General features: G+C 38.8%; 1 long non-coding RNA gene across 1 annotated transcript; it reads left to right on the top strand.

Annotated features, from left to right (window-relative positions):
- Window positions 1–5759: 5759 nt before the first annotated feature.
- LOC306800307 lies at window positions 5760–6498 on the top strand. The gene is made up of 2 exons (XR_013773805.1): window positions 5760–5815; window positions 6223–6498. It is a non-coding gene; the product is annotated as an uncharacterized lncRNA (long non-coding RNA).
- Window positions 6499–27159: the final 20661 nt, after the last annotated feature.

The raw sequence follows: 27159 nt of genomic DNA, 5'->3' as shown, positions 1-27159 counted from the left end.
AAACCTTAACACAAGATCTGTGAGCAGCATCTTTATGCTAAAAGCTTTGTATTCAATACTGTATTTTTTGAAAGGCATGCATGTGATGCTTTGCTCTTTCTTAGCTTATCTTATTTTTAGTTGCCATTTTTTTCACACTGGTATCATTGAACTGAGTGATTTTAGCTTTTGCATACCTGACAGGTTTATTGCATGAAAGCTTTTTTCACCCTCTGGAGGACTTTTCCCATACTGATGGCACTGAAGTAAGTTATCTGCCTTACCCACAGCACAACTGTCCCTTCTGTAAGGCATGTGGATTGATTTTGGTCAAAGAATTAAATGATATATTCAGTTAATTCAATCTTATTGATTAAAAGAAGCCTAAATGAACCATCTCTACTCACCCAAATGAGGCAGTGTGTTTCTTTGTTCATGGCTCAAGGCCTCATTTCATCCAGAATTATCTGTAAAATCTGCTCTCAGGTTGTTCCCCTTGGTGTCTTTGTCCAGAGCACACATAATTTTTAATGGGCTTGCTTATGGTCTATATTTCTGATTATAATTTCTGTTTCTTTAAATTTACTCCAAGAGGAGTTTTACTCCCACTCTGGGGCTGCTGTTGCACTTGTCAGCTCCTGTCAGGTCTTAGCTAGTCAACATTTTGTAGACAAGATGTTGGGCATTGACAAGTGTTTCTGTAATGGGTGGCAGTGTTCAGGCAGGCTGCTTGCACAGACCACAATGTACTGCCATGCTAGTTTTGAGGAATGCCCATTTCTTATTTGGGATGTACAGATCCAAAACTGCTACCATGAAGCTGGATTGTTATATGACAGCACATTTAGCACTACCAGCTTAGAGTCTGGTGAAGGCCATTAAATATGTGAGGTTATACTCAGTTTATGAGCGGAACCTCCACCTGGGAGATTCTAAGTTTTAATTTCCACATAAGAAAATGTTCTCTATTACAAGATTTCAAGATATGATTTCACGGACTACAGTGTCACAGAGTCACCTCCTCCTCATTCAACATCTGGCAGCACACATACGAAGACAGACAGCTGGTCTAACTCTGTGAGTTTTTGCCTGTTTCCTGAATTCTACTCAGCCCCTTTGCAGAACCTTTCTCTTCAGTGCTTACAACCCTTTATCTGTCTCTTCCCTCCATCCTTCATTATCATGAAGTGGCCTGCTTCCTCCTGGGCTCTCTTCTGAGCACCACAGCTTGTGGGAGCAGCCTATTCCCTGTGTGCAGCTCAGTCCTGGTGCTCTGAGCTTCATTGATCCTTCATCTCATTTGAGATTGCTGCTAGGTTTTCACCAGCATATTTCAATCCAGTTGGTCTTCTCTTACAATCTTACTTGCAATCTGTTCATTTAAATTGTTTATCAGCTTGGAATATATATTTTTACAGAAGATGCCAACCCAAAGAGAGCTGTATTGTATGAGAGCATTGGTTTATCACATAAAGGTATCCACTGGAAGAAAAACAGTGAAGTGACAGACAAAAACTATCAAAAAGCTTTGGATCAGTTAAAGAATAAAGACAGTAGTAAAATATAAGAAAAAACATAAAAAGAAATGGAAACTTTTCTCATCTTCTGAATCAGATTGTGAGCACATTTTCCTTGCCTTCACCCAGGAAGCCTGTGTGCAGACAAGTGTGTGAAGGCAACTTGTGTTTGCAAACCCTGAAGTCACAGTTTATGATGTTCATTTATCAGGCAGTCAGACCTATGCAAAACATCTCAGCATCTCTCTGGAGGACACAGCCCACAGAGCAGGGCCCAGAGGGGAGCCCACAAGGACACCTTTTGCTGCCTAAGTGCCATGTAAGCCAGGTTAGTTCAAAACACTTCCCCTAGCAGTTTAAACTGGGTCATCCTTGTTCTGCTGAGGCAAACAAGCAACACACACACTTTCCTTGCCACTGACTGTGCTATGGAAGGAAAAATATTAAGTAAAAGGGCATCAAAGCCCTGCAAGGGCCAGTCATACCTTAAGCAATTTGCACTGTTCAGCCAGCAAATACAAATCAAAGGCTGACTTCCCACTTGTGGTGTCAGGCCAGTTTAAACCATGCCCATGCTCTCTCCCCACCATTTATTACTTCCTCAGCTGTGACATGTGAAGGACAAGCCTACCTGAGTGCTGTAGCTTGGCACTTTGCAAATTTCCAGGTACCTCCCACTTCTCATGCTTGAATTCCTGTTGGGGAGCAGCTCCAGAGTATTCAAACTGCATGTCCTCTGTGAAAAATTAAGCTAAAATATATGCTCCAGAAACAGTCTTGGTAAATAAGGATCAGGATATAGGACCAGGTTAGTGCTTCTCTGAAATGCAACCTCTGAAGTGCACCTAGGATGGGATTTGCCCCCCTGCACAATATTTCACTCTACAGATATGCTCTTATTTTCCTGCACTCCTTAATTGTGTAGCATAGGTGTTTTATCTCTGTGGATTGATGCAGAAAATGTGGGATGGAACAACTGATCCAAACTTTTCTTTTGGTTTGAGTTCTGGTCCTGTCCTTGTTTTCTTAAAACAAAAAACTGTCAGAAAAAATTTTGATTCTGATCAGTTACCTGAGCAGATTCATGTAAATACCTTGCAAACAAATCTTGTTGCAACATGGAGAAGTACAGAAACAAGGGTGTTCTGCATTGCTGCTAGTATTTGTTCCTTGGACCAGGTCACAGCTTCCAAGAGCCAGGAGGAACAGCCTTCACAGTCTCTTGTGCTCTGGTGAAAGTTTATCCATTTTGCATATTTAAGGCTTTATTAGCCTCAGGGATAATTGATACTTTCCGTCAGTGATCTTCTGTTAAAAGTTTCTGTCTATGTGTCTGCTGTGGTAAGAAATATTCTTCCCCTTTGCCCCTAGATTCCTTCCTGTGTTTGAAATCAAGAAATCCCATCCTAGCACAGGAGAGCTAAATATTCATTTCAAAGGAGACAGTTTCCCACAAAGCCTGTGAGGGCTTAAATGACAACCACACAATCATAGTGAGATGCTCAGAATACTGAGAATCTACACATTATAAAGGAGAATGCTCTTTAGAAGTTTGCTAAAAACAGTATTTACTGATACATAAATGAAGTGTGATGATTGTATCTTTTCATAACCTCATTTACAACTTAATGAATCTTGTCTGAAGTTATCTCAAAACCTCTAGTATTGCACTAATGTGGTTGGTTCAGTTTTGGTAGCTAAATTGTTGCCCAAATACACAAGTTTTGCAGTAGTATATTATTGTGCATAATTTTAGAATGTGCTTAGGTCTCAGTCAGACTATAACTGTATAGGTTTGCCTATTTACTGAATGCATTCAAGTGAATAAACATGCCATTTCTTTGTTATAAACAAAAGCAAAGTTCCTGGCTTGCATTAGTCTGTTGTCCCAGAATAGAATCAAAGGCTGCTGAGGTAGCTTAGGTCCCTATTTAGAAATAGGAAAACCTTTGTTTTGTGTACACAGACACTGAGCACTCCAGTGTGAGATGTTAGAGGAAGCTGGGGGTTAGCAAGCCCAGTGCTCACTACATTCTTGGCATGCAGTAGCAGTATTTGGTGTTTCTGTTTACTTGACATGTATGAGAATTAGTAGACTGGAAAGACATGACAGTCATGTTTAGCACCAGGCTGGTTAAAGGATATATGAAATTTCATCTTCTGTTTCCCTTGATTCTTATCCCAACTGTTTTACCATTTACCAGTCCCCTAACACCCATAAAATTGTAGCAATGCAATTCTTTTCTTAGTCAATGAATTACAGGATTTGCACAGGATGCAGCAGCAAGCTGTAAACAAAAAAATGAAGTAGAAAACAATCCCATAAATAGTTGTTAACATTTGAATAACAAACACCGTAGCAAACATGTTTGGTTTTTTTTCAACAATCTGACATTATCAAGCCTTCTAATTCCAATGGGCTTTCAACTGGAAACTAGGAAATAACTTGCATTAGGATCTTTGCAAATTCTTTCTTAAAACAGCAAACACCTGTGTGCACTACCAGAACTTTATTCCTTTTTGCCTTTTCTGTCCAGTTGCTACAAATAGGATACAGTGGAATATATTGATCAGTCAACCCTCGCCCCCACCATTGGTTCAGAATCCTACAATTGGAAACATTTCTTTTCTTTGTATTTGTGGGCAGAAGTTTGAGTACAAGGGCGTGGTGTATGTGGGATCTGCCCTTCAGTTATGTTGGTAATTTTTCCTTTAGAAAACTACTGAATCTTTGCTAGTTTTTTGTTTTTCTCAAAAGCTTTCTAAACCCTTTTAGAAGCCTTGCAACTAACCTCTTCTGCATCTAGCTCAAAGTCTCCTTCAAGTTTAAAGACTTCAAAGATCAAGTGTAAATCTCTTCAGAGAGAAAGCCGAGAGCGTTGTATTTGTGGGACCAGCAGAATCAAATCGGATGAAGGGAAACCATCTGGAAGGTGAGCAGAATAGTACTATTTCTCCCAGTCATGGTTATCAGTGTAAAAACTGCAGATCAAGCCCTTGCTCTGTGCACAGATAAAACTCTGAAGCCAATGTTCATCTACTGAAGACTGATGTGGCAGAAGGACTCTGCCTAGGCTGGAGAGAGAATCATTAGCTTCCAATCTTGACTAAATTTCTTGGTGGCAACAAATCTGAAGGATATTTTGTCATGACTAAAAATAAAAATGGCTGGCTGAATTCAGGGCAGGCTTTGCTACTGACTGACCTGAATAAGATTTACTAGCTGAAAGAAACAAGTAGATCAACTTTGTAGGTACATTTAGTGAATCAACTTTTGCCTAGAAGCACTGGGAGCAGGTTTCCTCTTATCTTCAGAAAAATAGGTGAATCTCTTCTCAGGGAAAAAGTCAACATTAAAAAATAAACTTCAGAAGATGGAGCTGAGTTTTATTACGAACCAAATGTGTGCTAAATTAGGTTGTGTGTTTTGGTTTTTATTAGTGGCATCCTCAGAGGATACTGAGTCACTGAATGACAGAAGTGCTTGTGGCTGGGGACCCATCCTGAGTCACTCATCCTAGAGCTAGGGAAGCTCTTCCCTTCTCCTGTTGTAAGGAAGCTTCCAGATTCAATTGCCATGTGCTTCAATAACAAGAAATAGGGGCAGCAAAGCACTTAAGTAGGGCTCTCTAAAGTGGAACAAGTTATCATCTTGTGAGGTTATCCAAATAATGGTGAGGTTTTCTAACAGGGAACAATCAGGATTTCATCAGCCTTTGAGTACTATTCTTTTTCCACTCAGCCAGACCAGTGATTGGTTTTGCAAGTCACCCAGTCACCCTGTCCCAGTAAAGAGGGCTATGGACACAGACAGACCACAACTGTGGTCTGAGGAGGAGAGTTGAAGGAGCCAGACAGGTTGATTTGTTCTCATCCTTTTTGGCTGCCTTCAGAGTCTCTCCCTGATGAAAATTCCTGTGGCTTCTTTTTGCACAACTCTAACACACTTTCAGTTGTTTTTCTGTGGTTCCTAGGAAGGGATAGATTAAAAGGCTGCACATCTGACTAAGCACTGTGTTTATACTTAGGTGTTCTAGCCTGATTAGAAATTCAACTCCTCCTATTACTCAGGTGTCATGATTACTGCTGCAGAAAACACCTGCTTTTAGGGAAAAGAGATAAATAATTCAAACATCATACTGGAAATCACCTTCTTCTACCACTGTACTAGATGTTTACCAGAATCTTCTAGCAGTCATAATCGTGATGTCTCTAGTCTGTGATGTTGGCATTGTTGAAAGGAATAGCAATTGTAAGGGTCTGTTTTGCCTTCATGCTGCATTAAACACATGGCATGTAAGAAATGGACCTTCCCAGTGGTAAGATGAGAAAGGATTATCATTGTCAATATATTTCAGTCAGTATTGCAGAATCGTCTTTACATGTTTTCCTAACATTTGGCCTGACTGCAGCAATGTAGCAATCCATAACTATTCCTACAGAAAGTACGTAATTTTAATTTTACAGTTAACTATTTTTAGAAGTCTATGTGTTTTACTGAAGCACCTAAGCTGAGGAAATTTTAAAACCAACTAGGTTTCAATACTTAGATGTAAAGTACTAATGCAATATGAAGTCTGGGCAGTGTTCTGTTGAGCAAGTTAGGTATGCATGCAGTGAAAAGGTGCCCTCAAGATGCTCACAAAGCTAGGAATCTGCTGAGGCACTCCTAGGATTTTCTTCTCATTCCTCTCTTATTCTATCTGTTTGTTTCTGTTGCTGCCAGGTACCTTTTGTTTCCAAATTATTGCTGTGTGAGTGGCCTTTTGGAACTGCCTGGAGGTCTGGCTAAGGCAGGAGTCCTGTGCATGAGTGGCAGCAGTCAGTGGTTCACTGACTCCCTTCATGCTAAACATGAGGGTTTCTGTGATGGCTCAGCTGCCTCAAGATGAGCTTCTGCTTCAGCCATCACTGAACTGCACTGAGGGACAGCACACTTTGTGAAGTGGTCCTTAAAACACACACCTACTGTTCAGCAATAAAACCCTGCAGCATGAAGTGATGTGTGGGCTATTTTAAATGTTAATTTTCAAATCCTTCCTGTTTTAAACATTTAAAGTTGACAACAATGCTTATGAAACACACCCAATGTTATTTTTATCTAGTTGCAAGTTACTCCCATGGTCTATTGGAAATGTGCTGGGATTTTCAGACAAAATGATTTTCAGGCTGGGCAGCGATGCAGTGGGAAAGCAGCTCCAGTTTCAGTGGAGCAAATGGTGCCTAAACCTCATTCTGCAGCTGCCCATTACCATGCATGGACAGGACAAATCTGTAAGTCTTCCACCTGTGGCTAAGCCATGCCAGAACTCTGTGCTGCAAACCCTGACCCCTGAAGAAGAAGACTTTGTACTACACACTGGGATCCTGTGGGTATTCTGGTGTTCTTCCCTTGTATGAGCTCTGGGAGCTGTGCCTCACCTGTGCAATTTGGCAGTGCTACTGCAAAGTGTGATTCAGTATTGGCACAGCAAGGGATTGGATCAGTATGTAAGAGCACAAATTTAATGTGAGGCTTCTCAGTTTGTGCACATCAAGATGGTTTCTAATTAAGATGTTTCTACTGCTTTAAAACTGTCAGTCAAAATGGGTTTCTTTTTGGCTTTGGGGGAGTGGGAGATTTTTTCTGAGTGACCTTAACTTACCCAGACTCTACAATGGGTGGTGTGATCAGGACAGTCACAGTGACCACTTCTTGCTCTGTAGTCCTCCCCCAACATCTTTTGTCCAAAATACATCAGATCCATTCATGAGGTTTTCTTCTTCCAGCCTTACACTATTCCTAAAAAATTCACAAAGACAGAATTGAGATTCCAAAAAATAATGCCAGCAGGAAACAGAATGGAGACTGAAGCATTCCCATCTAGAGAAAAAGGCCAACAAAGAGAATATTGTCTTCATTTTGTAGAAGTTTATTGTCAAATTGCTTTGACCTCAGCTTTAGACTTATCTATGTCTAGTTTCTGAGTAGCAAAATTTGAAATACTGACAGAACAGAATCAGTGCTCCTGGTACAGTAATCTCATGACATCTTTTGTGGTCAGTCTTTATGCTCACCATGATAAAACAGCAGTCAAAAAGGGCACATTATGTCTAATTACCCTCTCTCTAACTTGGATGCTATGCAATGGACAAATAAATATCAGCAAACGTTTTCTTGACTCAAGTGCTGGCAGCTTCCAGCTTTTGAAATATTTCAAAATAAAAGCATTTATGAAGCTTTTTCAGTTAACCAGGTGCAATCCAGCTTCTAAATATAATCCTGCTTTTGCCTGGAAGCCTGCCACGAAGGGTCAGCACCAGTATGAATATTCCTGACAGCAGCACATAAGCACATAGGTGAAACAGCTGGTGTCTCTTTAGCTGTGCTAAAGCTGTGCTTGGTCAGGAACATCACAGCCCACAGGGGTGGCAATGAGAGTGAGGTCTGCAGGCATGAATAGGTCATCCAATTAGTGACAGTTTAATAACATCAGATCTTTAAAGTCTGCAAGTAAAGACTTTATATAAAACCAGCAGTCTGTCTGCAGAAGTGGAGTGAAATGAAGAAAGTACTGCCAATATGGAAATTCTGAGACAGCCCTTAAACATTCACACCTCAAAACTGTTACCACTATACTCTTACCTAATGGTTTGGAGTCCAAATAATTCTGAAGGTAAACTATGTCTTGAAATATCTTTGAAAATCACTAGTTTTAAGAACTGTAGTTATACGGTGATGGAAAATCTGCACTTCAGAGCTGCTTCCTGGGCTGAAAGTTATGCAGTGAGAATGGGGGATTTGGTCTCCGAATACATATAATAATCTAATTTTATTTAAACAGAGTGGTGATGAGGTACATTATGGGCCTAGTTTTCTTTTACTTACTCTCCTTTTCCCTGATGAAAAATTCCTTCAGTTAAAGAAGTCATAAAAATAAAATACAGAAAGAAACAGGATTAAATTTATTGAAGATAAAACTGAGATTGAGAGAAATACCAGTGTATAGACGAGTTGCAAGATGAACCTCATATAAAATTCTGTGGTTGTTCATAATCTTGTGACATATCTAATGGCAATTTCCTAGGGGATGGGGCAGAAGGGACATAGCTCTTTGCATAGGACAGCTTGACAGATAAGCTATCAGATTTTCATTACAGAGAAGAGGTGTTTTTTTTTTCATTTCTTCTGGATGTATTATAGTAGTTATTAAGGTCAGTAAAGCATACCATTGAGTCCAGGGAAGATGACAAGATACAGCAAACAAGCTATTATTGATCTCTCTGAAGGACAATGAGATACCCACTGACCCATTCCCAGATCAGATATTTACTGCTTTTCCTTATTGCTAGATGACAACTAGCTTTATGTTTGTTGTATATAAATATTCTAGTTTGCTGGAATACATATGTCATGATTTAGAATCTCACAGTGCACAGATGAAGTACAACAATATATGCAATGGGATGAATAAACACAGATCTGAAAAAAAAAATTTAATATTGTCTTTTCTAGTACAAATGGTCTTTGTAAAAGATACTCACCTTCAAAGGAATACACTGTGCATCTAACATTTAAATGCAAGTTTTCATCTTCCTCATGTATTATTAAAATTAATGGATGCCAGTACCTTGTCCAATTATATGCAATATAAAGGCTTTTACTTTAAATTTTAAATTTATAATATAATTGTTTATGGTATCATTGAAAGCCCTTGACAGATTTATATAATGCATGAATTACAACCAGTTGTGAATTACCAGACTGCAGTTCTTACAAAAGTTCCAGGTAATGTCATAAACTACAGGAGAGAAGTCTGGTTTGTTAGAATCCCAATGGAAATACAGATCTGTAATTTCATCTTATTTACAATTTTACATACAAATTCTGTGTGAGGAAATGCTGATACTTATACACCTCCTTGCCTAGATTTGCTTCTCTCAGCTCCTCCTTCTTCATCATTCCCTCATTTTTGTGACTCTTCACATCCATAGGCATATTGCTTTGGGTGGCAGCTACTGTCACTGTCTCAGCTGCAATTTTGATGCTCATGAGTACTAATCTCTATCTATTCTACTTTGCATTAACACTAGACTTCCCTCTGCAGAAAAACCAGCAAAAGCAAATATGGGACACTTCATGATGCACACAAGTCTACAGGCCAGTGAATGGGCTTAATCCACCAGTGAAAGTGTCTGTGCTCACTTCCTGGTGGAAAAATGGTGTATCTGGGGTGTGGTAAAATCCCCATCCTGATGCAGCTTCACTGTCAGTCTGTGCCACCTTGGTCACCACAAACAGGGATAAAAGATTTCTACCTTCTTTAAAGGAGCAGGCAAACCATGGCATCCATAATTGTAGCCCTTTTGATGATCCACTGTGCATTTTCCTGCCCAGTTTGTACTGCATGGCACAGTAGAGAAGGGAATTCTACCTCTCTGTGAGGATGAGTCAGTCTGGCAGGTCACCTGCATGATGGCTGTGACATTCACATCCAGTCTGTCCATGAATCAATCGCTTGTGTTTGACAAATGCAGACATGTAGTTCATTCCGGTTCTAAGACTGAATGAGAAGATATTTAATAGTAAAGTCAGGGGATCTGGAAACTAGAGTAAGAACCTCTTCCATGTGCCCAGCCAGTGCACTGGGGGGTGCAGTAAAATGCCAGCATGCCATCAGGACTACTGGACTCACACTGCCAGCCTCCCAAATGGTTTCAAAGCACAATGCACTAAACCCTTGTCCCTGAGACTCAGTCGTGTCACCTAATGCCTGCCCACATTTCATTGAAATGTTAGCAAATAGAAAATGTATGGTTTACATAATTTACATCTGCCTGATCTACACCTCATCTTATCTTCCCCATTGCTCACAGTTTAAGGTATTGTAGCTTTCTGAAAACATTGCAGATCTGGTGGTATTGAAAAAGTTAAGTAAATCTGAGAGCTAGCAAGGGTTAAATAAACCTAATAGCTAGCAAATAAAATCCAGAATTCAGGGCTGCAAAAAGCCAGGACTTGCAGAATTTGGCACTAGAAAGCAGATTGTACAGGTGCAGAAATATGACAGCTGTGTGTGATCATAGCCAAGGACTGAATTAAAATTGTTCTTGAAATTCCCTTGCAATTAGTGCAGGGACACTGCACATCATCAAAGTCTGTTCTTGCAAGTCCAGGATTTCATAGAGTGAAATAATGCTCATGACACTGGCTATGTTTTGGTGTCATTAGCAGTAATTAGGCAGTGGGGAATGTCCCTGCAGACCAGAAGGACCCCATTTTGAAATCTAATGTATTTAAAAGTATTTAAAAAAAACCTGCAGACTTCCATTTTAAAATGGAAGCTACATCTACCTGATTTTCACCTTTCATAGTAAGCACTTATGGAGACTATAAATATCCATAAAACAAATAGCTTGTTGAATGTATCACCTTGGTCAAAGTGGATTAACAAAGTTTAGATCATTTCCCCATACTGATACTGCACCTTCTTTTCCACCAGCTTATCTGCAGGTGATTTTTTAGAAGAGAGAAGATAAACTGGCAGGAGGGTACAACCTAATTCCAGTCTATTAGTTCCTTTGAAGTGTAATTGGTCAGGGAAAAATAAATCAATACAAAAAAGCCATATTAATTTTTAATCTTTGATTTTTCAGGGTAAACATAGATTTGGTGTTGAACACATGAAAAATTCCATTTATGTCAATAGAAAGTTTAAAAATGAATGGTCCAATTTTTGTAGGGCATTTGCAACAATGAAGAATTTTTTATTTATTTTAAGATTCAAGGGTTTTAAGATTCAGATTTTTTGAAAGGACATTGTTGATGTCTGATATAGGAAAATGACACTTATTATTTAAGTAACCACCTAAAATCAAATCAGAAAATGCAATAAAAAAGCTCTTACCAAAATGGTTGCTATAGAGACTTTATTTTTTTCTTTAATACAATGATAATCCTATTACTTCGAGGGAAAAATATTGGGAAAAAATGTGGAAACTGCATCTGTCAAAAAGGATCATGCACTGGCGTAGACAAGGCAAACCCTCTTGAGAGTGGCCAGTGTGCCAGGACACTATGCTAAATGCAAATTATGGTAACATTTTAAAATGCACGTGTTGGGAAAATAATCTGTAAGCCTTCCTCTAATTTACTGACTTCAAGAATTGCAAAGATGTCTAAAATATACATGAATGGCAAAAATGATCTTCAGGTCATCATAAAATTTTGTATTTTATGATGCAAAGCAATTCAAGTTGTGTGCAGCTATAATCTTCAGTTTGCTATGACACTGCAGGGATTTGTGCCTATGTTGATTATTGCACATTGCTCTAATGCAATTTACAACACATCTAATTGAGCACAATGCATGCATTTTTATCATGACCTACTGTGCTTTCTGAAGTGCCTAACTCTAACAGTGTATCCACAGCACTAAAGTGAAACATGCCTGTGTGAAGTTGGGTATGTACACCTGAATTCCTCATGTGAGTTTGCCAGTGATTTTCCTCTTGACCTTGGGCAACTCACTAACAAGGTCTGCTGGCCCCCTGCCAGGCACACTTGACTCCCGTGGGACTTTGTAAACTTGTGAAAGGATTATGCCTTCAATGCTGTGTCCTGCATTCATTTACATATTTGGATCCTCAGAGGAAAGATTACCTCTTAGGTGAAGTGTCTCTGACAAACCTGTAAGACCTAAACTTTTAGTAGATACTCCTTTCCTTCAACTCATCCTAAGCAATGAAAGGCAGAGAAAAACAGCTTCCTTCACCAGCAGCCCTAATCCTTTATTGAATCATCATGACAGACCAAGTTTCCCCAGGCAGCTGTTCTCTGCAGCACTGGCCCTCACCCATGCTGGGAACAGCTGTGGAACTGCTGCATGGAAAAAGAGCAGGAGAATTATCTTTGGGACCTTTCACTTTAGGACATAGTTCTGTTTGCAATTTTAAACTCCTGTAGCTTACGTACTTACAGATGCCATATCAAAATGAACAAACAACCATTCTGCAGGGCAAAACACGGAGCAGACAGGAAATGCCTCAAGGTAACCTTGGCAACCCTAATTTTCTCCATTTGTGCAGGCCTTAATTTTGTCATCATACAGTAACAATTCTCCTTTGGCAGAGAGCTCGCTGCCAGATGTTTAGAGCAGCACCAGCAACCTCCAAGTTTAAGGCACCTAGGTGGTCTGTGCCAGAAAAATTGGTAAAACCCACATGGAAATTGGCTGATCTTTCAGCTCAAACAAAAACCCTGCAGCTCCTATGTGTTCAGTTTTCTCTTGGACAAAAAGTGGGGAAAACTGAGGAAAAGGAAGTATGAGAAAGTGCATGTAAAGTCCATATTACATAGAAATTATACTTCTGGGATGCTGATGAGAGATTATCCAATTCTTCAGTACATCTAAAATACCATATGTTTCTAGTAGTTCAATTCAGATCACTACCGAGCTCTGTTTCTTAAGGTTTTCTAACCACTGCATTTTTTTCAGACAAAATTTTTTTTACCTAAATGGTAAAAACAAATCATTATATTAAACATTTATTTTCAATACACGATAAAATATTTTTCAATATAAAACATTTTCAGAGATCACATTTCCTATAAAGTCCTTTTTGGGAGAAGCTTTCCCTGGAACTCTCACAAATATGAAGGAAAAAGAGGAACAGTAACTGTTACACTGCTTATACAGTGGCTGTTTATAGCAAATGCAGTTGCTGATTTTGTAATTTTATAGAGAGACCCCAGCTGGAAATGCAGTACAATTGTTATCCCTACCCCCACTGGATTAGCTATGCTAGGATTTTGTGCTGAGGAGACTGGCAACTGGGGTTTCCTGTTGTACTAAAACCATAAATAATAATCCTGTCCTCTCTAGCTAGTGGAGCTAGTAATCAGACTAAGAAGAGCTTCTAGGAGAACTGAGGAATATCTGTTAACATTTATGAAATATTATGTAGGAAAGATCCAATTGACTAATAATTTATCCACTACAAATACTTCCACATGAAATTACAGCAGTAATGATGGTACAGAATTAAAACAGAGTACCCATACTGTTTAAATTGCAGCATTTACTGCATGCTGACTGAGTAATCAAACACCTTATTATTTATTTGTGAATACAAGTGCTCTACATGTGTCAGATTCACTTTTTTTTTCAGTTATAGGGGGACCAAAGTTTTAAAGCAGAAATCAGTGTTTATCTCAAAAGGTGGGTGGAGGCTGTGATCTATTACTGTTGAAGCAAGCAAAAGGATTGCATTTGAAAAATGAGTCTTAGGTATCCTCTGTAGAAAGAAAGACTAAAAGTACACAAGCAACAGTAATAAGCACAAATGAAAAGATGAAGTAATAAAAAATCAGCATGAAATTAATTTAAGAACCTTGCAAGCTGATGCGCAGCTACTGCAACATCTGGAAAATTCCTCTGAGAAACAAGGCAAGCAGATCATGGGCATCCATTAATAATCCCTCATGTTTCTTCTAGTGTCACTTATCTCTTGCAACAGATCTCCTTAAAATTTAGCATGTTAGCCTCAAAATGAAAATCATGTTATTAATCAGAATTTGAAAAGTATTAACGACAATCCCTTTTTCTTATTTTTTCTTCCATTTCAACAGGATCCAAAGGCTTTTGTACCCAAGGGCACATATAATCTTGCTGCTTTGAAATAAGGATTTTAGTGTGGAGTTTAAAGTCAGCTGAAAACATCAGTCCAGCCCAAAGATATTCCATCCATGTAGTAAAAGCAATAGAACAGAGGCTGCTGGTTTGTGGTGTTGGTTTCTGTTTTCCACTCACACAGGGAGGACAAAGGTCTTTCTCAACTCTCTACTTCTACTTTCTCTCCTTGGTATTATGCTATGGGCTGACATGAGAGGCTGTTTTAAGGGCTCACAGATGAGAAGGGAGTGGAAAAAGCCTCTTTTCTTGTCAAGTTTCCGTAGGGAGGGTCTGGCATTGATCACAGTGTTCCCCTACCCTACAGTCTCAGGAGTGGGGCTATTGCAGGTGCCCAAAGACCACCTTTCCTCCTCAGGCTTGGCTCTCCTGCCAGTACTTCTAGTACTTCTTGTTAAGAGGAAAAAGTTGCTAGAGCATTGCCATTGAACACAAAAAATCAAGGAGCCATCAGATTGTACCCAAAATCACCAGAAAGCTCAGCTACCCTACTTCTGGGGCATGCTCAGGAAGATGTTGAGTGTTGGATCCAGCTGACTGAATCCATGTCCATGAGCAGGATGATTTTGGGGGAATTTGAGCATCTTCTACTCCCCCACCTTCCTCCCCAGCTCTTTTCCCAGGCACTGGTGAGCAGCAGAGGCCTTCCTATGGCAATGTGAAAAACAAAGGCACAACCAAGGCATGTTGTGACCAAAAGGTTTAAAATAGAGATTCACTTTAATAGCTCTGTTCAGCGGATTAGAAACTTGCAAGAAGCTTTAAAGTTTTTATTTGGACAAATTGTTTTTTCTAAAATATTCACTAAAGAAAAAAAAAAAAAAGTGTGAAATATTTAATTATATTTTCAGTCCAGAATAAAGTATTGTTGGAAATGAGGAAGGCATGTCAGAAGAATGAACAGTTTGGTGGTTAAGGCAGCTCATCTGCTGTGTGGGATAATAAAGTCCAGATCCCACTTGAAATTAGGGAATGTGATTTTCTTGCTATTAATTTAATTGTTTTCTTATTCATGCCAGGAGCAAATTTAAATTTACTCTTGGGAGGTCAAAATTCACTTCATGTTCTTGCAAATGCTCTGAATTATTTATAGTGCATAATTTTAGTGAAAAAACTCCAGGAAAAAAAGCTGTTTTGGGGGGATAATCTACATTTATATTAGCTTACCAACTCTGGACTTGACCTGCTTGGAAATAGATCAATTCAAAATCATGAGAGATTATTTCCTAACAATTAATAATTCTGCCTACATTTTTTCCTAGGCCTATAAGGGCTTGAATAATATTCACCAGATACCAAATGGCAAAGAAGAACATGGGAAAGTGAGTTACACTCACCATCAAATTTACATCCCTATGCATAACCAGCATTTGTGTTGCTACATTCTTCTCATTTCCCCATGAGAATGCAGCAATCCTACTATTCCCATTCAGGTAAATACATTTTTTTCTTTCTTTGTTGTGAAAATAGCAACAGGATTTGGCCCATGGGGAAATAAAACTGTAGCAATAATTTAGATATTTTATGCATGATATCATTAATGTATTTTGATAAATGGTTTTGATAGAGCTTCTGTCTCCTTTGCTCTTTCAGCTTCTTGATCTGAGCTTGTTCTTTAGGCCAGCCATTGAAGTCATTGGCATTTTACAATATCCATTATCCTTGGTGTTGCTTGTTGTTGTTGTTTTCATACCTCATATTTCCTTGGAAATATAAGAACTTGTTCAAATAAGGTTTGTCCAAATTTAAAAAGCTTAATGGTAATATAAGGTACTTTTATTGGTTTACAACTAACATACTGGGGTACTGCTTGTAAAAATAAGGTGATTCTCAGTGGAATGATATAAATAACTCAGCATTTTTCAGAACAGAATTTGCTACAAATCCTTCCTAAAATCAACTAGGATTTCCAGTTAAGTGTAACATAATGGCTTGAAGGCAGGAATTGAAAGAGCTGGCACTCATCTCTGTTTCCACAAGCCCTGCTGGCAACACCAGGAATTAAATGCCAGGGGTGACCCAGCAAGATGACCTTTATGAGCAGCTCACTGAATACCTGCCTGTGCACCCTGCAAGGATGCACTCTGAGCTGTGGGAAACTGTGAGCTCATCCCTGGGGCTCTTTGTCTGGGCTAATTTGCATGGGCTTCCTGGTGCCTAACATCAGTTCACTTATCTCAGCATCTCTAGCCATATATCTGGAAAAAAAATTCCCCTTAATTAAAAATAATTTTAATTCAAAATCCTTTTAATTCAAAACCAAGTTTGTCATAAGCTTGGCTAGAGCCGATGTATTCAAGGAGATTTAGAATTTTTATTTTCAGTTTGTAGAACATAATGAAACCCATTCATATGTACCGTTAACTGGATCTTTATAGCAATTTTGGAAATAAAGTCCTCGTGGATAAGAACCTATGGAATCTAATGTTTATAATTTTCTATGGTATCTTTTATGCAAGGATCTCAAGGCCCTTTCTAATATTAAATGTGCTTTAATACTCCACATGCTATTTCCACTTTAAGGAAACAGTGGCACACAAAGAGATTTAGTTACTTGGCAAAAAGGGACATGTAATCCAGACATCCTGGACTCATGCCTTAGTCAGAGAACAATTCTATTGGGATTAGGAATTCAGCTTGTCCTGTTAAAATTATCTAATTAATAGGATTATAAAATTAGATAATTAATATTCCAGTAAAACCTATAAAATGGCTATATTTTCTAATACTTGGAAAAGTGTCTGGATTGTGATACCATATGAAGGAGAGTACATTCATCACCCATCAATACTTTGCCATTCACACAAAAAATTCGTTTTTTTTGTAAACAGTGAACAGATGAAAAATATTTAAAAAGAAAAATCACAAATGTTAATTACCAGAGAACCAGAAGAGTTCAGTGAACCCATCTCCCAAAATTTAAGCTGTCATAACAATGAATTTTTTAAAAAAGATAAGTTGAATTTTCAAATATGCAGCATGCCAGATAAATAAATATTAATACAAAATAATGTATTGTGAGAGATTTATAACAGATATTTACAGCAATGATGCATGTGTAAATTTAGATATAGAGTGAACAGAAAGTTCACTCAGAAACTACAATATTATTTTAAGAAACAACAAGTAACAAACCTATTCTGTAAAATAGAAAAGGTTTTCTTATGTAAATTCAGGGTCTGATTTTCGAAGAAGATTTGAAGGCAGCAGCAGTCAAAGTATAGCTTAGCAATGTCTAGGAAGATATCTCTTCTTTTACTGTGTTATGAATAATATGAAACTATCCTGAGCAACATAAAATACTATTATTATCATAAGGTAAATAAATATCATTGATCATGTTGATTATTCTGTCTTATATAGAGCAGCTTATGAATAGATTAACACTTAACCTAGCTCTGACTTCTCCCTCTGGAAAACCTCTCTATTTCTCAGTTTTCTTTGGCAGTGACTTTCTAGACATTTTATTATCTTTTGGCAAAGGTAAACACATCCTTCCTACAATTACTTTTTACATATACCAAGTTGTTATCATATTATCATTTTCTGATCTCCATATCATCATATTCTTCTCTTAAGGTTGTACTGTGCTGTTTCCTGTGTTTCCTGGGTGTGCCTTACAGGAGAGTGATACAGTAAAAGATGGAAAGATACTGGTGTGATCCTCTGCTAGCTCTCCCTGACAACAGGTCCAGGACTAGAACATCTCTTACTCTCAGCTGGTCCTGTGGCTGTTTTTATACCACCCCATTGTTAACACCCAGTGTAGGTGATGGGGAATTCTCCAACCAAACTGACAGCAGATAGCGATGATTTAAGAAAAGGTTGTGGGGATGTGTTAATATCAATGGAAAATTCATTTGGGGAGACTTTTGATCCAAATTATATACATCAAAATAGCTGATAAACCAGGTGAGGATTAAATTACTCCTTGGCCTGATTCAGCTCCCCAACACAGACAGCAGACTACAGGTGAGCACTGAACAGGCTTCCCAGTCTCTGCTGTTGGAATTGTCCCCTTCTCATGGTACTCATCATGTTCTGTGGGGCAAGGACCTGAACTGTCCCATCTCTGAGGGTCTCTTCAGGCTTGAGACCTCCCCAGAGAGGGCATGGAGGTGGTAAAAAGTCTGGTTCTCTCGGAGGCGCCGACAAGAAAGCAGCTCGAGACGACCTTGAGTTGTTTTGGGGCTGTTTATTTGTCTTATCTTAAAAAAGTTTCTGGCAGCCCGGCACAGGTCTGCTCTGCAGGTCGACCATAGCAGAAAGTCTCCTGGGAGGGCTGAACCAAGGTCTTTATACCCTAAACTACGTATACAATATTTACAAATTTTCCCCAATGCCATGTAACCTCTTTGCAATGTCCAGTTCTTTCCCCATTCAATCTGTGGTTCCCAGGGTGCAACTTGAGCATGGATGACATGAAGAAGAAGGAGGAAGAAGTCCACCACACCCAGGGTCCTCCATCTTGGCCACATGGCCCTTAATATAAACAATCTAAAAAACTACTTATACTACATTTTAACAATCTAATTTACACTCTACTCATCATTCTTTTCTGTGTCTCTTCTCTCAGCGTGGGCAGATTTTCCCAAGGAGCCAAATCCAGCCCCTGCAGCTCCTGGGCAGCACTCGGGGGTCTCTGAGGGGTCTGCCAGGGGGGTTTTGCACCCCCAAAGGAGCCAGGGAAAAACCCTGGACTCCCACACTGAACCTTAGTTGCCAATGCCCCAAGTTACAGACCTCATGGCTGAGCTTTCCAAAATATTTAATGATTAACACAGTAAAGCTTCAAAGGGAGAAATAGAAATATCCTGCCCAATCCACTCTTTCCAAGAACAGTCACCCTGTGGGGGTAACATATTTTGGTATAAATGAAGACACTGGAACAAGTAGTTTCCCTAAGTGGCCTAGAGGATCACTCAGATATTCTGAGACAACTTCTGTCATCATCTTGGTGGATTTCAAACAGTTTTTAACACACAAATTAGTGTGGTATATGTAAAATATTCCCACCCAGTTCTAGCCCTGTGGCAATATAGAGTCACACCAAAAGTTCATCTGGCTCCTAGGCCTCTGAACCTGGGAAAACACAAAGTTAGCCTAAAATCTTTTCCTGCCCTGAGATTGCTATAAATTGGTTCTGACCCTTTATAGGTTCTCTTCTGCATCTGCAGAAAAACTGTTCAGGTAATATTTAAACTATGTTTAATTTGATACTGTTTTTCTTTGTCTGCCTCTCCATTTGTATAGGAGTAAGTCCCAGGACTTCTGATGTCAGGTACAATCCTGCTGTCCTAGCCAATGATGCCATGAAAAGAAGGTCCCAACCTGAAGAACTTCCTCCCTCATATACATCATCTGACACTTATGATATCATTTAAGTTTTGGGGTTTGGTTTTGGCTAGTTTGTTTGGGTTTTTTATAAGTGGATAAACTGTGTGACAGTGGAAAATCAGCTACTGGGAAAAAGCACACCCTCTCCGCAGATTTGGAAGTCTGGGCAGGAAGTTACTTATTTGGGAACTGTAATAGCTCTGCAGGTTTCCTATCCAGCTGTTGCACAGGTGGACCTTGAAGGAATTTCCTTTTAGAAATTAAATAAAACCATATGGTAGTATCTACATGCACTAAAGAACTTGAATATAAACACAGCATCCTGACTTACTTTTTATTTAGAGCAGATGGTATTTATTAAGGGAAGGCAAAGGAAACACTTAAGATGGGAGACACGCGGTACAAAACAGGTGAGTCAGAAAAGGGTTCCAGTCTTGTTTTGCAAATTAAATCTCTTACTGGATAAACAAGGCTACTCTCATTCTCAACAAAGCAGTATTAAAAACAATATGAGAGGACTTTTTTCCAGCCCTTGTACACGTGTCAGACAATGACTGTTTTTATTCAGGAAACATGAGAGACAGGACTTGCAGTAATGATGCAAATCATAATTGAAGTCTACTGACAAAGAGCTGCTGAGGTTGAAGGAAATATGCATCATGTCCATTGAGTTTGGATCTGCTCCATACTGTTAGTCACCCAATTCTGCATGAACTGCTGCTGTTAGCCATCAAAGGATGGGGGATATAAACCTCCTGAACACTGGCTGGGGATGGGAGGATGGTTAAGTCCATCTTTCTCATTAACTGACGCATTACAAATTCATCATTTCACAGAACTGTGGCAATAAATCACTGATAGCTTTTTTTAGACCATCTCTACTAGCATTAGCTTTCTAAATGTCAAAGCACTCTCATATTTTTTTAAGCAACCCAGAAGGAATTACTGTATTTATGATACAGAACTAGGGGGTTCAGTGCTGTATCTTCTTCTCCCTGTAACACTGTTGAGTTAATGTCTGACCTTGCCTTGGGACACGGTGTCATGAAACAATAATTTTGTATTTAAAAGGAACTAAAGCTGCTATGTGTCTCACAATAATCGTCAGTTCTACCTCATTATGAGGAAAAAAATTATGCTTTCTGTTGCTGTACATGCAGATATTTTGTACTTCATTATGCTGAAGTCATAACCACAAACATGATGTGTTGCCCAATACCAAAAGGGAATCAGAAAACATTTCAACAGAACATTTCTTAATGGTGCCTTAGCAAAGATTCTTTTACTTTGTAATTTTCCTTTTGCAGCAGATGTCGCAACAACTAATGAGAGCTTGTCCATTGATATAATCCAGCTTTGCATCAGGCATTTCAAACTATTAATCAAAAATATTCATTTGATCCTCAAAATCCAGGTGATGAGCTTATTTTTCAAGAACCGAGTAATAATTTGGACTCTTTTTTCTTTTAGCCTCCTATCCATCACAATTTTTTTAAGTTTTCAAGTTTTTTTTCTGTAGCAACAAAAACATGCAATACTTAATTTGAAAATACATTATATTCTTTCATTTCTAGAGTTTTCTTTAAAAAACACCTATCACTTTTCCTATCCTTGATAATAAAACAGGATTAACCAAATGTTAGGACTATAAACTCTGTGACCTTAAGAATTGAAGTTTTAATCAGGAAAGACATCTAAAAAACATGGGTGCTGTATGCCAGCATGTAAACATACAGTTATCCAATCCTAAAGGACTTCTTCATCTCTGTATATTACTGTGATTTAATGGGTAAAGATGTGTTTTTATGATTCAGGATGTAGGAGAAATTTGTTAATTTTCCATCTTTGCAGCCATGAAATTAAGAACTCTGCTTAGGAGTGAGCCCACATCTCATTTGGCCTTTTCTTGCTCGTACAGAGGCTGAAGCTCTTTGTCTTGCCCTTGATGTCTTGCCAGTTCAAGCTGAGCTTTGGCTTTCTTAACACCACCTCTGCATGTGTGGGCAATATTTCTAAAGCCCTCTTTTGTGGCCTGTTTCTGATTCCTTTATGTGGCCATTTTGCAGTAGAGCTCTGTCATTAATCATAGAGTAATTTAGTGTGGAATAGACCTTTAAGGTCAGCCAGTGCAACTGTTAACTCAGCACTGCCAAGCCCACCACTAAACCATTTCCCCAAGTGCCACATCTACACATCTTTTAAATGCCTTCAGGGGTGGGGACTCCAAAATTTCCCTAGGCAGTCTACTCCAATGGTTAGTATCACTGTGTGAGCAGAGAGGAGGAAACAAGGAAAGGATAGCAGCATTTTTCAAGTAATGTGAAAGTCACAAAAAGAGATGTGAGAAGATTTAGGATGGCGTCAGTAAATGAATGGACAAGCTGAGAAATTAATTTTACTACTGACTGGTAGGCAAAGTTTACACTACTCACACCTGCCTCATGGGTTCTGCAGGGGCATGATACACAAGAATAATTATTCCAGCACTTCATAGAGCATGCTTTGCTCTCTGACCACAGCCCCTCTTTCTCCAGAAACCACCTCCTGAGCTAGTTTTGGGAAACAAGAGTTTTCCTCCTCTAGTGTTCAAGCTGAAAGGCAGCTATCTCTGTCCTGCAGGGCAGGAGGCTGCCCTGGTCCCTATCTCATACAGCTTCCACAGCCAGATCCTGCCTGCAGCTTTGTAAATCATGGCAGGAAGGGCAGCTGGCTGCCTCTTGTGCTTCAAGGACACCGTGGTGGCAGTCTGTGATGACAGACCAGTGGTGCAAAGCTGTTGGCAGAGCAGTCAGATGGACAAGGGACAGGGCAGATAGAGCCAGAGAGACACAACTCTCCTAGAGCTGGGGGTGCAACCTCACCTGGTCATCCTCTCTCAAAAAGAATGCTACACAACTGGAAGACTTAAAAACACTTCAAGGAGTAAATGCTAAGACTATTTAAGACTATTCAGCCAACATGACAGAAAGGTATTTATATGGAAGTTTTGCACAGGGTAGATAAGAGGTTCATATTGTATCCTTTACTCTGGGGAATGGGAAATGTCTGACAAGATGTTCTTCTATTATACTTGACAAGGATCTGCAGGAAATTTATATTTGTAATTTTATGCCTTTAAGCTAATGCAAGGCATGGACTGAGGAGACTGAAATTTTGTGTAAAAGCTCTCCTAAGGCATGGGAGTGCCTGATGGAGTTGGGCGTGCATATTGTAGAAGCAGTCTCCAAAAAAGGAAGCAATGCATATGTGTCAGAGCATTTCTGTGCTTGAGGTCCTAGAGGCTTCATTTTCAAGGGACAGGCTTACCTTTCTTCCTGTCAGTGCCACTCCAGAGGAGTCACATTGCTCCCACAGCTGCTTCACTGCATTGTGTGGTACATCAGTCTGCCCTGGCTGTCTTATGGCTCCTTACACTGTGCTTCAGTGCCATCAGGAGATGGCATTGGCCCTGTGCTCAGTACCAGTGGACATGACACACAACAGTTTTAGACTTGGAATTGCTCAACTAAAAATCAAAGAGGACATCTTCACTGGGAATGCTTCTGGAATCTCCTATGATAGCCTGGTCAAGAGGAGCTAGAAGATGTGACCTGTGCTGAAACACACACTTGAAAAGCCATCCAAGTAATGGAACAGCTAATGCATTTTCTGCCGAGTGCAGTCCCACACTGCTGTGCTGCTCACATGACATACTAACCAGTTTATGGGTAGTTCAGTCTGGTCTACATTACCTCCACAGAAGTGGCTTCAACATAGACAGCCTGTCACAAAAGAGCCCTGAGAAGGCATAAATTATTTGTGCTTTTCCTTCTATCATTCAAATTTTGAATAAGACCTTTACATGAACAGGAGTGGAGGAGCAAAACACTCATAAACTTTTACAGACCTAGAGCAGGCACATGCTCAGCATCTGGATTTAGTGGCTTATGGTCTTCCCAATAATTCTCTGATATAAATGACATTTGAGTAAACTTTCCTATCAAAACGGCAACTCGCCTTTGAGTTGGTTAAGGATTTATAGGATCCCCATCCAATAACTACCTGAGAAAAAATGCTGGAGTATATTCTGCTGTTAACATTGTCAAAAGTAATGCCATATTTAAAATACTTCTTGTCAGTTTTATTATGGTCTGGTGAGTAATTTTAACCTTAACTTCCTAATGCAAACACAAACTACAGTTCATATGAGCTTCACAAAATTTTACCATTTTACAAAATACGTGGTTAAGAATGCACTTCCTTCACCCTCAGGTGATGATATACTTTGATCTCTAAAAGGCTGCCCTGGAAAAGCAAAAAAATTTGCCATCATTATTAGTTCCAATATGAAACTTGAGCAAATATGATTTAGCAGTGTTGAAAAGGACCAAGTCATACAGAGACATAACTATAGGGAAGCACTGGTTCTGCTTTTACTTTCTGAGTATTATGTAAATAAATATCTTCCTTGAGCACACTGACTTCAGGTTTAGAGGTAAAGTTCATATACATATTTAATTTAGCATTATGAAAGTCCTTAGAAAAGACCTGTACTTTGGGACTAAAAATCAGAGAAGACTACTGGTGGAAAAAAAACCAAAAAGCCTAAACTTTTGTGGCAAACTTGGAAAAAACACTCAGAATATTTATTTAGGCTAATAACAGAACACTGGTATTAGAATTATTGTTGGGTTATGCAACACAATTTATTCTAATAGTGTAAATTTGACCTTAGACAGCTGTGTAAATACATGGCAATAGGTAAAAAAAGTTCCTGGTTGGAATTTATGACCTAAATTAAGATGGACAACACAAAAGTCATAAGCACTGGAAGAAGCTGCTAAGGGTGAAAAAAGAGGGGCCAAACAAACAAGTAGAGGCCAGAGGGATAAAAAACATGAGCTCTGTGTTTGCTTATTTGCAGCAAGGTTAAGAGTCACAAATGTTGTGATGAAGATTTGATAGAGAGCTCACAAAAGAAAGGACTTCCAAGATTCAGTGGCCAGAGATGAAGTTCACAGAGGTGAAGTCCACGCCACAAATTAGGAACAAGCATTAAAGTAAGTTTGGCTGTTTATACTGTTTACACAGAGATTGTTTTCCTTTCAGAATGCAATGTTTTACAGTATGCTATGGTTTGCATAAGTTACCATGCTGGATGGAAATTGCTTGGTGAGAAAGTTGCATGGCCCCTGCTAAATGATAATACAGAAAGCAATAAATCCTGACCAGGCAAAGTCCAGTCTTGCTTACCAAGTTTAATCCATACAGACCTGCTTGAGTCTCTTCCTGTTCCTTTCTTCCACCTCTTTAAAACTATATATGGCAAAGGAGAAATTTTCAGATACCAAGTCAGGAGGCTACACAGACTGTTTAGGGGAGAGAGAACTTTCCTCATTTCATTTTGCACCTATCAGATGGGCAACAGTTATGAAAAGGGGCTCTATTCAAAATGTCTGGTACAGTGGCAGCCCTACCATAAATTATGTAAATAACACTATTCCTATGATGTAGAAAATCAACCATTCTTTAGAGGAACCAAATTAAAATCTTTTATTTTTTCTAGAATTATATATGTACTATGTCCCAAGACTTATTCAGTCTCATATGGCAAAAGAGAATCAAAATGCATTTTTTTAAGTAAGCAATATTACTTTTATGTATGTGAGTCTTAAGAGGGAAAACCTACCACTTTTAAAAAATAAAGTTTTAAACTAGTATATGTGGACAGACTTCTATTAAAGTTTTCTTTCCTAAAGTTTTGCAACTGATTGAAAATAGGATCCCCAAGGAGAGAAGGTGAGCCTGACCTTCCTGCCAGCTGGGCAGCTGCAAGCAGGGGAGCAGCTCACAGCTCCAGGCTGGCCACAGCACATCCTGCCTGGGGCACTGTAGAGTTCTCTGGCCAGAAAACCAGGATACTCTTATCAGTGAGATGTAGGGATCATGGGGCTCCTTTAGAACTGACTGCTCTTTACAGAAAACCCGGGTTAGTGAAACACTACTTGCCTCAGGTATGTTTTGCTCATCAGCAAGTACAATCCAGTACTTAACAAACGAATTCAACATAAGAACCTCCTCCTGTGGTTCAAAGCATGGTGGGCAGTCCTGAGGGAGTGCTGCTGAACCCAAATTGGGGAGGTTGGGGCAGTGTTGCTTGAGGAATGGAGAGCATGAGGACAAGGAACAAGAGATACTTTTCAAAGCAAGACCTGAAGAAGACTAACTGAAAGGAGAGGAAAATGGAGCAACAAGTGGAAAGAATATGTGTAAAGAAACAGATGAGACTGAAACTATCCAGGCTGGATGGGGCTTTAAATTTGGTAGACCAGCAGATGTGTTAATCCATGGCAATGGGGTTGTAGCTAAATGATATTTAGAGTCGTGACAAACATAAATTATTTTAATATTTTAATATTTTAATATTTTAATATTTTAATATTTTAATATTTTAATATTTTATCCTGGTCCCACTACCATGTATAATTTTCTCAAAAGTGAGCTGTTGATCCAATGTGATACCAAAAAAACATTGGCAGAAGTAGAAGATAAATAGAAATTCTAATTCCCTCACTGACTGTGAAACTATACTTTCTGTAGTTTTTCTTTTTGATGTCAAGCCTATAATTATTTTTTAACAGGGATTACATTTATCTTCCATGGATTGATGAAAGAAGACAGTCTTTACTATGCTTGCTATCAGAATTTCTACACAAATCTTATTCCTCAGTTACTTAATTGCTCATGACACCACAGTTAAATAGTCACCTTTAAAGAAAATCTTCTGTTTTACAGTTTCACCATGCCTGTGATCTCAGGATTTAAGGCCAGACAGAATGTATAGAGAAGCAAAGTTCTATAGGGCTGGAAAAAAAAGAGGCTAAACAGTGTGACCATTTAATGAATCATCTAAATTAACTTTTGCCTATGCTCTTTGCAGTTATTTGTGACAAATTCAAAAAGTTCAATATAGGAAGAATGAAAAAAACAGGTGGAATTGTATTTTTTCAGCTCTGGCTACAGTTAAACCAAGCTTTTAACCATGGTAGGACTGTTCTTTTATTTCTTATCATCATTACTGGTCTGAGAATGCAGTTTCACAAGTGACATTTCTCTCTCATTACTTGTAAGTGATACCTTTACAATGCAGAATCACCAAAATGGGACTGCTAGCCTCCTGGTAATTACTATTCTCTAAAATGAATATTATATGTTTCTTAGAAAAAGTGGGTAGCAAAAAGGAAAGTACATCAAGGTTAATAAGGTTCTTTAACTTTTACAAGTGGAGAAGTACAGTATTTGCCTCTTGTTTATGCACAAATTTCACAAACTGCTTTGTAAAAAAAAAGAATTTAGTAGAATTAGTGCTGTTATCTATCCACAAAATAAGAATTAACGCCCACTGATTTCAAATTAATGGCAGAAGGAAAAAAGTACCAAAGTAAGAACTCTTCTGCAATCATGCAGATTATGTCAAGAATATGTTGAGAAAAGAAGGAGCTTATATATACATATATATAGAGAGAGAACTTACAGAATGTCAGCTGCTATGGGTTTCTTCAGCCACATGTTCCCAGTCCCCTTCCTGCACAAACTTATGCCAGTTTGGTCTGGCAGCAAGAAAATCTGTTTTAAAAAGATAGTAAATTTTGAACTTTTTTGCCAGGTTGGTGTTT

The sequence above is a fragment of the Erithacus rubecula genome, assembly GCF_903797595.1.
Source record: "Erithacus rubecula genome assembly, chromosome: 3".
NCBI lineage: Eukaryota > Metazoa > Chordata > Aves > Passeriformes > Muscicapidae > Erithacus > Erithacus rubecula.
Note: the sequence above shows the minus strand (reverse complement) of the source record. Positions and strands in the feature narration are given on the sequence as shown.